Below are 17,130 nucleotides of genomic sequence, written 5' to 3' on the forward strand. Positions count from 1 at the left end.
CTTTCTGCTTATAATATCTGATCTGTACATTGACGTTATTGCAGGCACTGAAATTCACTGCATAATCGCCAACCGACTTGATAAGCACCTACAGCCACCTTTCAGCAAATAATTTAAGTGCTTGGGTTTTTTGTTTCTCTGTGTTTTGTTTGTTTGTTTGTTTGTTTTAATTTTGTTTTTAAGGACAGGGGCTAAAGTATATAATGAGTGTGAGTCCACGGCAATCAGGTGTTACATCTGAAAGGAGCTCTCTGCTGATCCAGGCTTTGAACAGTGAGCCATGTTACCAGTAAGGTCTGCTGGAGGGGTGAGAAGGCAGAGCCCTTATAGTTTATACGGAGCAGGTGACTTATCTGTGTTTTAGTTCTCCCGCAGCTGATTTTTTTTTTCTTTTGTGGAATTCTGTCCTTTGTACCAACTTGTCTTTGTGGGAGCAGAGACTCAGAGAGTCCCTTCAGGAGAAAACGCTGCCAGAGTTAAAATATTGCAGGGGGGAAGCTTGAGTTTTAGATGGGGGCTCTGTGAATTGTCAGGCTTTAGCTCCAGGTGAAGTTAAATGCAGTTTGCAGCATGTCTTTCCCTCCTATGGATGTCCCCGCGGGGGTATCCTCTCCTGGCACCTCCAGGAGCTGTGCTGCAGAAGAGCAGACCTGAGGGTGCAGTGCACAGTTCTTCCCACATCACCTGAGCTTTGTGCTTAGGCTGTCTTCATGCACACTGTAATTCTGCTAGCCATGTCCTTAGGAAGTGGAGTACTAAAACTGCTGTGTAGGCACATAATTAAATCACCTGGCTGGAAGAAGAGTCAATGCAAGTGGCACGAGACATGCTGCACACGTGTGGCTGGCTGCTAGCCGCCTTCTCAGGGTAATTCCTCCATCTGGGAAGCTTCAGGTGATGCCTAGCAGGTGGCTGCGATCTGCTCTTTCACACCTGCAGCCTCTTTCTAAAGTTGTAGAGGTTTTAAGGAGCCCTCAACAATTTTATTCCTTTGCACCAGCTGTGAGGTGTTGTGCTAGGAGGAGCCGTGAGGAGCTGCAGCTATGTTTAGGCTCTCTGCCTGCTTTTGAGGGGCTTATGTGGACTTCAGGCCTGGGAAGATTCTGGCTGTAATAACTGGTGAGTGATAAAGAGGCATTGCTTGCTTACCTGGTGTTCAGTGTGTTCCTGTACACAGCATTAAGGTAGCAGATCACAGAGCATTGGAGGGTTATTTTGGAAAGGCAAAAAGACTGCATTTTGCCTTTCAACTTTGGTTCCGACCCTGTTAGGCAGCAGTAGGGAGAGAATGGCATTAAAAAGAAGAGGACCGTGGTGATGCAGTTCAGAAGAGCTCTAATGTTTCTGTATGTGTTGTTTCATCCCGTGTTTGAAAGGTTTAGTGTTAGAAGTAGAAGCTGTTGGGGAAAAATCTGTTGGGAAGCAGCCCTGTTCCCAAATCTGTGAACTTAGAGACAGATCAAAGGCAAATCTGAAAATAACACTGATCGGGTAGTAACAACTAGTTTGTGAGAAAAAGGTGTTGTGGTTAAGGTTTATTTTTAATTTCAAATCTGGAGTATTAGGCTGACTTCAGAAATCCTTTTGGTGAAGGAAACCTTGATTTATTTTTTTCTTTAGTGTATGCATCTGATTCTCTAACCTTGTAATGGGGCATATGGTAATATATTGGTCATATTAGTAAATATGTGCTTATAGAAAAGGCTGGTGGCTGCAGTGGCGTGGCCAGCTCGGTTGTTGGGAGAGGTGAGTAGCCAAAAGTAATGTCAGAAAGCACCTCCAAAAATGTGAGTTTCAACCCTAATAACTGGCTCAGGCACTGGTGAGCTAGTATTGCTTCCAGGCTGGTTGTGAGGAGCCTTATTTCACTACCAAATAGCAAGTAACGTCGTGTTGTAATCGATCTCTGGCCAGCCTCGTCTTTTCATCTGTGTGTCCACAGCCCTCAGTACGAAGAGATTTGAGGCCCAACTGAAAGCCATTTCATGTACCACATGGTGGGCAATAACACGGGAGGCCTCCCCTCCATCTCTCTAAAGGAAAACTGATTGTGTAGTCAGAGCGCAAAGGCTCTGCATCTGTAGGTTGCACTCAAGCCATGTGCACACAGAGCAACTCCTCTGGTATGCAAATCCTCCAAAAGCAAAATAAAATACTGCCTCCATGTAATTATTTCAAGAGAATGCCCGTGCTCAAACGTAATAGCTAATACAGGAATTGTTTTTAAGTTAATTGTGTGTATGTATATATGCAGTTTACTATTAAGCTTTAAGTGTAAGGAACCCTTTCTGGAGGACAGCGCAATTTCTTTTTATTCTTCTCTCCCTCATTTTATTCTGAAGGGTCTTGTTCTGTCACTTGGAGACATATTGCTGAGCAAGATCAGTAACTGATCTGGCACTTCCAGCTCATCTATTTACCTGCGTTGTGCAGAGACTGAGGGATTGAAAAATGCCTGGTGCATATGTTTTCTCCACTGAAACTAGAAACAGTTCAGCAACTTCACTCTGTTTTGGTTTGTGATTTATTGACATGAATTCCTAACATCATGCTGGTTTCTGAAAAGACGTTTTGGTTTAACAAAATGTAGATAATTGCTTTGATGTTTTGGATTAGAAGGACTGTTTATCTTGTTTAAAAAGTGATGACATTTTTTTTGCAATAATATTGTCTTTATTCATACACACATAATGGTTTGTTACATTGATTCTGACTTCCAAAAAAATAGATGGCTTAAAAAAAAATAGAATAGCTGGTAATGTAAGGGTGATAATTTAGAGATAGTCAGCTGATATGATTTAGTTCACATTATTCACTTAGGGAATAAAAAATGAATATTAGAAAAATATATTAAAACCTAAAGCCTTCTCATTTTGCTGCTGCTTTTGGCATATTTGCCAAGGGACACAACGGCGATGTTAGGGAAAGAAAATGGTTTCTGGCTTGAGATTGTACTAAAGAGTTCTTGGTTGAATTAAAAGTGACTCCAGAAATTGTGCTTCACACTTGCCTTGTGCTTGCATTCAAATGCAGGGGCAGATGTACTCTACTTCCCGACATTGTTGCTCTTATTTGGAGCTGGTGTTTTGGTGTTAGTGTGTGTGGCTGCAGCACCAAGCGCCAAGTTGGTAGGTGTTTTTTTTCTTTTTTTTTTTTTTTTTCTCTCTTATAAGAAATATATACTTTAAAGAAAAAGATATCTATGTTTTTGTGCCTAAACGTAGGTCTTTTCACATGGAAACAATTGTATGCAGAAAATTGCTGGAGCAATTTTGGCGGCCATTTTTAATTTAAAAATTTGCCCGTGCACAGTGCACCCTTGTTTCTTCCCAAAACGTATTTTAACAGTCAAGTAATATAAATTCTTTAAAAATGGAGTTTTTTAAAGGAAATACTGATACAATCTTAGCTGCTTGCATAGCAACTTGACAAACAGTCCCACCTGTGCATTCGTGCTGACTTTTCATTTCTTTTGCTTTTCCCTCAGCTGCAACTGGCTTTTTTTGATGGTTACTCTTTTTGCCATTGACTATTCATGCGCTGACAAGAAAATTCTCTACTGTTTCCTTTTACAGCAGGTTTTTGTGAGACTTAAGCCCTGAACCAGTTATGTTGATGTGGGAAAGCTTGATTCATTCGGTCAAAATTGATACAGTTACTTCGCGATTTCAGGACTTTTGTAAATTAATTTAAAAATTCTTCTTTCACACTTAATGCCTTTTCTCATCCAAATGCTTTTCCTGTCACATTCATCAATTTTTATGATACACTGTAAATTGTTCTCTAGTCTTTTGTGGTGATTTAGATGATTTATCTATTAACAAAATTGTAATACAAGAATACAATAATTTTCTGCTGCGTGCCATAAAGTTTTCAAGTAATAACACTTCTGTCAAAGATGCTATGACATCCTAGGAAACAGTTGAAGTGGATATTTTTCTGCCGCTGCCTATGGTGTTTCAGGAGGTTTTCAGTGAAGTTGAGCCTCTAATTAAGCATGGAAAGCAGCTTAGCATCTTCTAGAATTATTTAATCCTAAAGCCAAAATTAACTAAATTATTTCCCAGGCTCGGTAATTAGAATCTTGCTCATGATTTTAAATACTTATTTCCTTCTTCGATGCACAACTGATTCTTGGTGCTTCATTCATTACTAACTGCATGGTTAACCTCAATGTATGCACAGGCAAATTCAATTTTGCTGCAGTAATTAGTATGTATTTGGGGGGGGGGGAGAAGTAGCTTGCATAGCAAGCTTTGCTACTATCTTACATATTATGCATGTATTAGAAAGAACAAATCACAGATGTAAATAGATCCATTAGCAATATAGGTTATTTGTTTTATTTCTGTAAGGTTTAACTGCACTATAAGAATTTGAGGAGGGAGGAAGAAACAAAGAACAATATTAGAAGTTCAGGCAATGCAATGTGAAGCTGGATGTGAAGGAAAAAGGAATTGATTCTTGTTTTTAGGAAGTGTTCAGACATTGCATAGTCTTCAAAACTCATTGCCACATGGTTTTGCAGAAACCAAGAGACTTGGGTTAGAAAACAAATTAGACATTAAGTGAGTTAGTAAACAGAGCTAAGAAATAGCATCTACAGATGTTCTAAGGAAATAAATACTGGGGATGGTTTGTATATACGTACGGATTTTTAATTTAAAGACTGTTATTGTCAAAAAAAAAAAAAACTAATTTATTACAGCTAAAGCTAATTACAGTCTGTTTTTATTTGGTGAAAAAGGTGCCTTTTTATTGATTAGTGATTTTGGTTTAGGAATCCTTACAGAAGGCAGAGGTCACAGGCAGTTACAGAATATCATTTCAGACAGGAACAGGCATCTATAGAAAAAAATTAAGGATATCGACATAATACCTAGAGTTTTAGAAGGCATTGTAGGATTCACTCTGCCTAGCAAAGGCAGCTTTTAACTGGTGAGGTTTGTAAAAAGACTTTCCTTGTGTGCAAGTTTTTCTGTAGCTGTATAATGCATTTTTCCCCCACTTCTGTCTGAAACAGCAGTGGCCCTGGTTAGAAACTAGACAGCCAACCGCTCATCTGGCCCCCAGGAACAATTCCCAGTCTGCTGACTTCACCCTTATTCAGCTGATCTCCTGGCACCTGGGGGATTGCATTCCTGTTTTTCCAGTGAAATAATATAGTGGGATATTTTGCCCCCGGAGGAAGGCTGGCGGTGTGTGTTGTGTATTTGCCAAGCTGGGGCAGTGATGGTTGAGGTCCTGGGGCTGTATGATCTTTCCTGCTGGTGTTTGCTGATCGCTGGACAGGGACTTTTGAAGATAACTCTCTCTGGTAATAATTTAGCCCTGGCTAAAGATGTTCTATCTCCCTGCCATTGTTCCTCAGGGTTTGGAAATAAGTCATGCTGGGTTCAAAATCAATAGATAGTCATTTTATGGTCATTTGTGCCTTCATAAGGCTATGAGTAAAGAACTCATTAAGAATCACTTAGATTTACATGGCCTTGTCTCTCCTTGACCTGAAAGCTGTATAACAGGATGCTTGAACTTCTTGTTTAGGGTAGCAAGATGTGATGTTCCCTTCATCTAGCGCTGACTCTTCAGAGAGAAGTCTGTATCTGAAAAAGAAATAGTGTGTAAAAAGATATGTGATTAATCACTACATGTTTGTTCATGCCTTCAACACTATTTTTCTTTCTGGGAATATATTAGCCATGAATAATTTTTAACATCAGAGGATACAATCAATGAGGGTTTTGACTGACTAAGGATTTCTAGGTTTTCCCTATGAAAAAGTTGACATTCATTAAGGCTAATCAAAAAATAAAAAAAATTCAATACAACACTTTTCACTTGATTAAAAAAGAGTTGTTAAACCACAAAAGGAAAATGTTTCACGGAAACATGCCGATGCTGCTGAAATCTTTACATGAAAAAGTCCAAATGAATCATCAGTGCACTAATCTCACTTCAGGAATGTTGAATGCGTCACTTTGTGTTTTCTGATGTTTTTAAGTGTATACAATGTAAAGTAAACTTAATACACTTGTCATATACAGGGGAAAGCATATAATGGTACTAAATTGATTGTTTTGTCACATAGAAAATTCCTTGTTTTTATTTAGAAAAATAAAAACCAACTCTCACACTTAACTAAGAATTCAGATTCTAGATTGTTACCAACACTGTGGCAGCTGTATGAAAGGGAGCATTTTACATTCAGTAAAAAAATTGCAGGATACTATCTTAATTTTTATCATACTGTCAAGTGACAAAAAGGTGCAATTTTTCTATTTCCCCTAATGACAGCATAGGTCTGAAGGGGAAGCTCTGCTCTTATGTTCTGCATAGTTGTTTCTGAATACTGAGCTGAAGGGATAAAGAAGCTGGTTAGTGCAGACCCTTGTTGCTGATAATATTTATTCAATACTTATTCAAGCAGCTAGAGTGAAGCTTCTGCCTTATCAGTGTCTACTGTTTTCTCAGGATTTTTCTATTCCCCAGAAATCAGGAGAACCAGGCAAGCCTCACTCTGTATAGAGCTATTAGAGAACTTCCAATAGGGAAAATGTGTCTGTATACTCCTGCTGTTGCACACAAGAAATCATTACTCCTATGCTCTCATCTTCCTGCTCCATTTGTATATAACACCCACCAATTCTCCCTTTCCATCTCTTCTTTTTCTCTCACATCTCCATATGCTTCTCAGTTGAGAAAGACTTCAGCTAATCTATGAAATGTGTACACTGCTCCCTCCTTCAAAGAAATTCCTTAGAAACCAACCATATTTCAATTATAGTGATTCCATACTTCTATTTCTCTGCATTGTGAGCTATAAAGAGAATTATTTTAAGGAATGATGCAGCAGTGGAAAAGGCAGTGCAACCTTAAGATGCATTAGGAGTGGTATTTCCAGAGGAAATAGTGGTGCTATTATAGAGACTGATACAACTTCAGAAATATCGTGTAGTGTTGGTCACCTATGGACAGGAATGTTCTGTAAAACTGGAACAGATGTAGAGAAGGGTCATAAGGCAATACAAAACCTATTTTATGAGAAGAAACAAAAGGCTTTTACATGTTCTAGCACAGCAAAATAAAAGCTGAGGGCTTATGTTTTCCGTCTAGCATATAATGTTTGGGGATGCACAGGAAAGAATCTAAACTCTCTGACAATGCAGAGAGAAACAGTTCTTGAATGGACTTAAACTTTTTTCTCTTTACACTGAAACCAACCAGGGTCTTAATGAGAATATAGGGAGAGAAAAGTTCTGTGTGCTTTCATGGAGGCTATGTGAAGTGCCAGGAGACCAGGATGTGCACCATAGGAAAATCTTTTCTATGAGCCCCACAGCATTGTAAGTTTTCTCCATTAATAATTTAAGTCTTCTACTTTATATCTCACACATCTGCTATAAAACATTTAGCCTCACGCTCAGGCATTCCTTACTCTTCCCCGTACTTCCTGTGTGATATTAGGTAGGTCACCATGTCCTTCTGTCTTCCATGTGTACAATGCATGTATTAGTATTCCTCACCTCAAAGGGATGCTGGAAGGATAAATATAGTAATGGCTGTGTTGGCAGAGGCCAGTAAATATTTTATCATAGGCAAGGAATCTCTTTGCATTCATATAATTTCTCTGTTACACAGTATTGTTTCCGTCAGAAAGCCTATGTAAAGGATGTAAGAATAATAATGAAATGTTTGGTTAGTTTGCTTACAGATAGTTGCACGTCTGCATTCCTGGTTTTGATGATATAGAATGTAAAATTATTCAGAGCTTGTTCTGGGCTCCCCAAACAAGCCTGACATGGGCGTGCTGGGATGAGTCCAGCAGAGGAGCGCAGAGGTTGGGGCAGCTGAGCCAGCTGGGGTGGCTCAGGGGACCTTAGCAATGTGCATAAGTATCTGATGGGGCAGAAGAGATGGAGGCAGGCTCTTCTCAGTGATGCCCTGTGATGGGACAAGAGGCAACGGGCACAAACTGAAATGAAAGAAGTAATGTTTAAACAAAAGGAAAAGCTTTTGCATCATGGGGTGACTGAACACTGGAGGAAGCTGCCCGTGGAGGCTCTGGAGCCTCCATCGCTGGAGCAAGTGAATCTTTATACATTTTGTACGTGCTCTTAAAGTAAATAGAGTAGGAAAGAAACCTGAGATTTGTTCATTCTTAATAGTTCTCTGCTACCTGTGAGCATGGCAGCTTGAGCAAGGTATGAATGGCGAGTTTCTTACCCCAGTGTCACTTGGACTTTTGCCATTGACTTCTGTGCGGTCAGAATTTCAGGGTAAATGATTCAAAGTGGAGAGCCACTGTTGTTCTTAGAGCTGCTGTTTTCTTTTCATTCTGAATCAGTATTGATTTACTTCTCAAAAGGGAAGGCTTAAATCTGTGTACTTTAGAAGTACATAATGACACTTTTGTTTTATGCTTTTTAAAGCAAAAAAAAAAGTACATCCTGTAACAGAGATCTGGCAAGAAGAAAACAACTTGTGGCTTCTACATCAATTTTATAAAATAAATGTAATCCTGTCCTATGAACAATGGGGGATTAAGTTTGTATCTGAGTTTAAATTTTCTGTAGTGACAACCCATAACTCCAAAGTAGCAGACTTTTTCCCAGTACAAGTATCTAAGTTGTTTCACAAAATGAAAGCTCCACTGTTCTAAATCCCAAAAGGAATATTTTAAATATTTTTTTCGTTCCATTAGTGTAATTTTCCCCGAAATAATAGAAACCTAGTCAGAAAAGAGGGATGGTGGTTCCTTGAGGGAACCTTTTATCTTGGCGTTTGCTTGTGGGGTGAACATCCACATGCATCTGAGAGAAGAGCCATGCTGAGTGCTGCTGCTATAGATCTAGTCATGGGTTTTCAGTGTATAGTTCCGGAAACATTTTCTTTTGAAAAATTTTGAAGCATTTTGTTAAGGCAAGATTCACTTTTTTTCTTAATCAACTGAACTATCTAAAAAAGAACAACATCAAGATTCGTCCCAGAGGGACTCCTTCCCGGACAGAGCTTTTTGTTCCATGATGAGAGACAGAATCAGAGCTGTCCAAATAATAAGAACCAGATTGCTGAAGTGGTTTATGAGGGGAGACTCAAATTTGATTTATTGCTCATTGTAGGGTCTGATTATCTGTTGTTGTGAATTTTCATGTGGCCACTGGTATACGTCAAAATGTTGTGAAAGTTTAATAAAAGTTTGAAGTTGAAGTGCATTTACATTATTTATTGTTCTACTCCGCTTCTGTTTAAAAAATAATCGTGTGCTATCCAGTCAGACAGCTGAAAGTCTATCCAGTAACTAATCAAATGCCATTAATGGCAAAACATGAAAATAGAAGATGAAATAATACTTTTCTGGGAGTAGCTTTAGACTAATTTTAATTAGTTGGATAAGATCTGTAAATTACAAACACATTTACAGAAATTCAAAGCTGTTTTATGAGATGTTTGCAATAGATTGCAGAGAGTTTGGTTATGACTCCTCAAAAAGCATTATGTAGCCAACTTCAATTAACGCATGTTAGCTATCTATATCTCTTACAAAATACAGGGCGCACCAGTACTATGTACTGTACTTGTCACACACTTACATTTTCATGCCAACCACAACAGGGTTTATTCAGAACCAGTTGTTAATCCTTATAAAATGTGTTGTCTTGTAAGGCTCGTTGGTAGGGGAGTAAGACACAAAGAAAAATGCTGGTAATGTAAAATTAAGGTGCATGTGTTGTCAGACTGGGCAGTGGCTCCAAAATACTCTTGGTCTGTCAATGCACTATGCTGCCATGTACAATGGCACTTCTCTTGGGAAGGTAACTTAATGATCTTTGCGACCACAATCACAGAACATTTATGTGACCTGATTTGCATTCACCCCTTTAGGAGTGATTTCACTGTTAGTTTATTCAGTCTGAGTCATGCTCCTTCTGGTATCTCCAGTGCATTATAAACTTGCAATAGTGAAAATTATGATGATTTAAGATTCAGTGTATTTGTGCTTTTGTTTTTAACCAGCAAAATATAGTAGCATGATTCCCCTTTTATATGCTTATTTTGATTGCTGTCAGCAGAAAATTAACCAGAATATCAAAATTGTTTCTCAGATTGTGTCAGTACTGCGTTTTGGAAACATGGGGGCGAGGCTCATGGAGCTGCAGTTGTTTTATACAATTTGGGAAGGATTTTATAGAATATTTTTTTACAGTAGGAGGAAAGGGCTTAGAACAAAAGACCAAACTAAAGAAGTATACAGACAATGGAATAGCAAGTGAATGCAGAGTACTGGAGGGAAGAAAGCAGCCCGTCACTGTTCTTTACACTCTGCCAAACTAACTATGTTAATTCTGGCAAGGGAATCCACTGTCACGTTAGACACCTCAGTATCACCTCCTCAATGTGCAGCTACGTATTAAAAACAACAACAACAAAGAATTGTGAAGTTGCAAGAGGAACAGGTAAAGAGTAATGCCACGTGCAGTATTGTCTGAATTGCTGTGTGCTGGTGCTGATCACAGGCTGTCAAAATTACTGAGAGGGACGTTGAAAAAGTTAAGAAAACAAAAGGTTGGAGTGGGACTGCAGCTAAATGGCAAAGGTTGGATGGTTTGACTTAGAAGTGGTGACTGCTTACTGGAGTCAGGAGGGCTTGGCAGCAGCTGCCTCTCTAGTGCAGGATCAGGGCTAAGGTCTGTTACTGTTACGCATACCATCAGGAGAAAAATGTTATGGTTCAAAGGCCGTGCTCTAAAGTTTTAGGTCTGTTAGATTCACCACTCTTAAATCTAAGAGTCAGCTTTATTATTTTAACTAGTTTACAAGGAGGCAATATATGTGACTGCATATATTGTCTGGGAGAGTTGTGTTTTTCACCAATAAGCTAGCTCTTCTGGCATGTTGAATGCATGGAAAAAAAAGTTTATTGGAAATTATTGTATTTGAAAAGGCCTTAGCTATTCCCCAGAAAGAAGAGCAGCGAACACAGGGTCAATTTACAACCTGACCTGAAAACACAAAGTTGATAATCGGCCATCATTGCTTATTGTATCTATGATCTGATTTGTTGAGATGCTCAATAAATCCACTATTAGGAGAAAAAGTGCTTACATGCATTTTTTTCCTTAAAAAAAAAAAAATTAAAATTAAACAACAAAATAAAAGATTGATTGACAAGACATCAATAAAGCTTTGAGCATACACTGCTGACCTTTTTTTCTTTGCACTGCAATCTGTGTTTATTAGAATTCAGCTCCTATAAATAGGTTTCTGTGGATAAAAAAGCAAGCAGGTTCTTAGGAGTTTTGTTCAATAAACTTCTGTGAAAATTCTAAAGACTTAATACATGGCTTTCAATTTAATTCATTCTGTCTTCTCTTCTTAAAAATAAGATATAAGTGGGGATGAAATGGGTTTAGCTGGTGGAGTGTTTTTTCTAAAGCTGTATTCTTAAAACTCACCTTTCCTTTTTAATGTCTGCTACAGCAGTTCATTCGGAACAGACAGGATATATATCATCTCATGCTGGTACTGTAGGCGATTTCTTCCCTTTAAATAAAAACATATTATAAATCTGTGCTGCACTTGAGTGTTGTAAGTGCTCAGGTTAGTGACTTCAAAAGTAGAGCTGAAATGAGGATTTGGCAGGCACTAAAAAATACTGACCAAGTCCTCAGACCCTATTTTCTATTTGATTTTCCTGAGCAGAAAATCTCTTCAGAGCCTTTCAAAACAGTAAAGGTGGTATAGCAGTGATGTCAAGTCTTTTAATTTTATTGCAAGCCTCCCAGTATTCCTGTATTAAGTCTTTTTGTTCTTAAAGCCCTGCCTTTTGGAGTCTTCTGAGAAATTATTTCGTTTTGTGTTGCAAAAGGAAATGTGTAGGTGATGTTGCTATGAGAGGAAAAAAAGTGAAACGAAAGGAGGGGACTAAGTTTGAAGCCTGGTCAGCAAAGTTCCCGGACAGGAGCTCGGGATGTCCTTACCTTCTCGAGTCTGTTTCACTAAGACTGAATCTTCCAGTGCTGGCAGGTGAAGATACCTTTGTCTTGGGCTCAGAGTAGGTATGCATTTTTCTGCAACAGTTTCATGATGGGGGGGGAAAAGCCAGTGTTATCAGATTATTGTCCCACAGTTTCCTTCTTCCTTAGTATCCCTCAAAAACAAAGTTACTTGTGTTTAACACCTTCTGTTACTTTCTTCTGATGTGCTAATTCTGGATCAAGCAGCTTCCACCAAATTAATCATACTAATCCTAATTAATTTAGGCTATCTCCTCCCCTTTCCTCCCCGTGGAGGTCTTCGTGGTGTTTTTTGTTTGCTTTTAACAGAATTCTTTCTCCATTGTTTGACTGGAAGGTCCTTTCACAAGTTACTGGCTGTTTTAGCAGAGTACAGAAGAAGAAAAACTTGCTGTTATTTCTTGTAGCATGTCCCATCAGAGCATCTGCAGGACACCTGGGTTGGTCCCACGTAGCATGGAAATACTCCACTACTGTCCACTACTTGGACAGCTGGCCTCTTGGCACATGCTATCATTGAAAATCAAAGGGCACTCTGTTTCAGATAGTAGGTGAGGGCTGCATTGGCTATTTGTATTGATCTAAGTCTTTTATATATAGATGGTAATCGATCCTCTACTTCTGTTTCTCTCATCTAAATAGAGTTAAAAATACTGTATCAACTTTGGCCTGTAGTTCTTGGATCGGATGTACCGTGTATACAGGAAGCTTTATCTTAATTCATCTCTGGTTGTATTAAACCCTTCAGCTTCTGGGACAAAAACACTGGATTTGATTATTCCTCTCACAATTTTGAGTATGCTGAAGTATGATTAGGGAAAGGTTGCACCATAAACCGGGTAATATCACTTCTGTAAGCCAAAAGGTGCAAGGGCATATAGCACTCTACAAAGAAGATACAAAGCAGAGAGAGCCTGCATTTTGTCTGCCCTTAGATCTACAGAAAAAAAAGTAGCATGTTGTAAGTGATTTCATCAAATACAGGAAATTCATAAGGTTTCCTGCTAATGTTGAAGATGCTACGAAATAAGAGGGCTTTTTAGAAATGCTCTGTATTTGTAATGGACATCGTATCCTACAAATCATTCCCATTTCTGCACAGTGTTGAACAGACAGCTATGCTCCAGTCAAATTTTATCTATTAACCCTAATATTTTAGGGATGTGCAGATGTTACTTGCAGATGAGAGGACCATATAGAACTTGAATTCTGCTTATTCAGTAATAACTTGTTTTGCAAGCTCTGATCCTTGAGATTATTAATTACCATGCTACCCAGGTGCAGTGGAAAAAAAAAAATGTTTCTGATATAACTGAGCACATTAAAAATACTGGATTAAAGAATTAGCTCTGTCACATCTTAAATAGGGCAAAATAACATTGCTAATCAAAATCTGAGCACATACAAGGTGATCATTTACCTACTTCCATCGCACATTGTTTGAATAGTTTGTATTATGGATGTGAAATTGCCCTCAAGGAGGCTAGTTAAAGTAATAAAGGCTTCCCTTTGCCTCAGGAGCCACTCCCTTTGTGATATGACCTTTCTGTGACTCCTGAGCTCAAATCATTATGAGGAGAAACAAATGCTTATTTTAAGTCTTTTTGAAGGCTTTTCAGGCATTAGGTTTTATGGCTAGGCCTTTTTCTCTTTCTAAACTAGTTTTGTGACTGGGTGGAGCAGGGAGATGTGGGGGAAAGACACTATCACAATTGGAGACCTTGAACGGTGATTTCTGTGCTGTGTGTTGGGGTTTGGGGCTCGCTTTGAGGAAGAATGGTGGGTTTTAATTGAGGATAAAGGCAGTTGCAGTCCTCTGTGTTCCCCGCAGTGCTGCTGGGGCCGTGTGGGCCGCGTTTACCTCAGCTTGTGCCAGCGCTGCGGTCACCTCAGCTGCCATGCCGCTATTTCTCAGTAAGGTGCCCTCACCCCATTGCTGATGGGGGACAATGAAAGCCCAATTTCTGACAGTAGGTAGAAGTGTTAAAGATGAGGTAGAAATAAAGTGAGAAGAGTGTTTCTGTCAAGGCTGAGTTGTGCATGGATGTGGCGCTGCCTGAGGTACGGCTGGTGTCGTCGGGCTGTGTACCATACCATGTCGTGCCAGCAAGGCTCTGCTGGGACTCCAGAAACCAGACTTAGTCAGAAAAATGCAGAACTAGACACCCTGAGACCTGTTTATTTAAACAAGATGTACAGGTATGCTGAAATTCAAGCATATATTTCACTGTGGCTTTAAGAAACACTGGCTGTGACAGCAGAAAGCTGAGGCCTTCCCAGCATGCTGCGGCTGCGGTCCTCAGCTTGGAAATGTAATGTCCAGGCCTGCGTATGAGGAACATCAAAAAAACCTCCTCAGACAGAGCTGCCTGCTGGCTCCCCAAAGGTCTCAGGAGAAGTGAGGTGATGCACCTCCCACTGATAACCAGGAGGGCCAGTGATGGTCCTTCCTGAAGTGTTTGTGTTGGTGATGGGCTCTTCAGGTTTTCTTTGTGTGCTTTGGGTCATCTGCACACTCAGCAAACGTGGTGGGTAAACAATCTTTTTATGAGGTATAGATTTTCTTATGGTTAATCAAAGGTTTTAGAAGGAAAACCATAAAACTCTGAAAGTTGTCATAAACTTACAGGGCTACATAGCAACGCTGTAGAAGACTTATTTGTGGCCATCTAGAGTCAGGTAGGTCACTGCCTGATAACCTTTAGGGGTACTGTCTGTGGAAACTTGAAGGTTACTCAAGTAGAAGCAGATAGATAAGGAGAGATGCTGTAAAAGAATGAGTAACTTCCAAATATGCTTATTTCTATTCTCATTCCTGTTTTGTGGTAACTGATGATTTCTGAGTGTCTGTGTTCAGAACTACTCACCAGGCAATTTCTGTAAGCTTTCTTCTTTGCGGATGACTTGGGAGAAATATGTTATGAGTGAAAATATTTGGGCAATGCTGGAGAGACATAACAGGTCATCTGTGTGGTGCTGTTAAGTTGTGTCTGGGTGAGCAGAACCTTACACTCAGATTTTTGGGAAATGTACAGGTTCTGAGTTGGATCATAACTTTTTAAAAATAATCAAGGATCCACTAAAAATTCATTGTTTGTTTGAAAACAGTGCCTCAAGAAAGCATTTTTCCTAGAAATTTGTTGCAAGTAAAGACAAAGTGAAGATAAACACTCTTCATCTGAGCAAATATTCATAGGAAATTGGCTGTTGATGTGCGCTTTGCCCAGCAGAATTCACCAAGGTGCGTTTGGGAGTATTCTACCCACTCAACTGTAATCTTAACGCAAAGTGTAGAACTAAGTATACAGTTACCATTTGAAAAATCGCTTAATATCTTTTCTGCAAATTTTCTAATTTGTTTAATTAAAACTTAGCACTCCATTTCACTTCATTAGATCCATTTAATTTCCATGTATCTAAGCAGTTTTTCGAGTACATAATTAAAAGAATAGTTTTAATAAAATCAGCACTTTCTGTACATTAACATGCTCAAGAACAGGATCTGTATTTTCTTGTTGATCAGCATGTGATAATAAAAGCATTAATGTAAAGTAATAACAAAGAAAGAACCTGGTGCTGCTCAAGAAGTCCACCCTGAAAGTGCCCCCCCCGGGTGCTTTGAGGGAATGTAAGATCTGTATGTTTTAGTGGAACTTTTCAGGAGGAATGAATGCAGCAATAATCCTTGATACTCACTTTTAACAGGGCAGTAGGGATTCCTCATGAAGACAAATAGCCTGTGGTGAGCATCTAAGAGTTTGGGTTTGGGTGTGTGGGTCCCAAAGTACCATATAGAGGTGGATTTCATTAAGCCAGTTTTTACAACTGAAGGAATTGGGATGTAGAAAAAATGACTTGCATATGGTCGATCAATAAATTGGAAGCAGAACTAGTGGGGTTCCCAGCAGTTTTCTTTGTCACGCTCGGTCTGAGAGGAGATGAGACGAGACTGTGGTGGTTCTGTTGCCTAGTGGCTACAGCCTGTGGATGTCTGGAGGAAGAGAGAATGTTTTAGCAATCGATATCTGTGTGGGATGAGGATTAATCCCATCTGCATTTTCCTCTGATAGGCCAGTGCTGTGACTGAAGGGAAGAAATGACCCCACGCCTTGATCGTTGTCTTAAAGGAATAGAAAAAGCTACATGGATATGTACTATATAGTTTCAGTCTATAGCTCCTTCTAAAATGTGCATCAAATATAGATGGAAAGTTGAGGAAACAATGGCTTACCCCACAACAGTAGCTTCTAACCTGCCTGATGCTCCCAAGCCCGTGAGACTCATATAATGAAAACTAATGTATAGTACAACAGCAAGATGAATCTGGGTAGTCTTGTTCTCTGAACTCACACTAACTTTGGTGGTCTTTGCAGCTGACTTTCAATATATACTTTTGCTAAACTTTTATGCAACTGGAATTTTGTATTCTAGTACGTGTACAATGTTGAGTAGGGACTAAATAATTCACTGGTGTGTTTGGGAGTTCTGTATGTGCGTGTGTTTATGTATGTTTGTGTGCAAATATTTGAGGGTGTTACTGAAAAGGAAATATGATAAATAGGAGCATACACCCCTGCTTCTAGTCTGCTGCGACGGCGGACAGCTGTCTTGCAGACCTTTTCTTCCAAAGGCTCCAGACTGTGTGCCACATGCTGTGTTGTGTTGTGGCCACAGTATACATCACAGCACAGTTCACTGTGTGCCTTACAGTACACTCAGTGTACGGTGCCATAACAAACTGTAGCAGGTTACTAAAAGCCCATAAGTTCTGTTCCACACGAGGAAGATGAGTGAGATTAAAGGCATAGTTGGATCCACTTAGGCATTTAGATGTCATTTTAATTCTATGCAGCCTCAGAATGAAACCAAAGTAAATGTAACTTTCGAGTCCTTATCTGCTCTAGATAGATATTAGCAAAGCTCTTTCAGTATATGAGCACTACATTTTAACGTAGTTCTGTAAACCCCTTTGTATGTCTTTTTTTCCTGAAAAGGTTGTAGAAACTCAAGATATATCTGACAGTTCACTTGCAATGGATGTAATTAAGCAAAATTAAGTAAATTAGATTACTTCTAATGTATTTTCATGCATCTTATGCAGATTCTAAAGAGTTAT

The 17,130-nt window shown here is 39.2% G+C and overlaps 1 protein-coding gene across 1 annotated transcript in view; it reads left to right on the forward strand.

Annotated features, from left to right (window-relative positions):
* The first annotated feature begins 368 nt into the window (after positions 1-368).
* The window catches only part of LOC311443263 (uncharacterized protein), a 471,777-nt gene continuing 455,015 nt past the window's right edge, over positions 369-17,130 (forward strand). The window contains exons 1-3 of the mRNA XM_084533324.1: positions 369-894; positions 1,001-1,119; positions 3,034-3,128. The gene's annotated coding sequence lies outside the window, so the exon portion shown is untranslated. The remainder of the gene's footprint in view (positions 895-1,000; positions 1,120-3,033; positions 3,129-17,130) is intronic.

This window comes from Aythya ferina, assembly GCF_964211825.1.
Source record: "Aythya ferina genome assembly, chromosome: 12".
In the NCBI taxonomy this organism is placed as follows: Eukaryota; Metazoa; Chordata; class Aves; order Anseriformes; family Anatidae; genus Aythya; species Aythya ferina.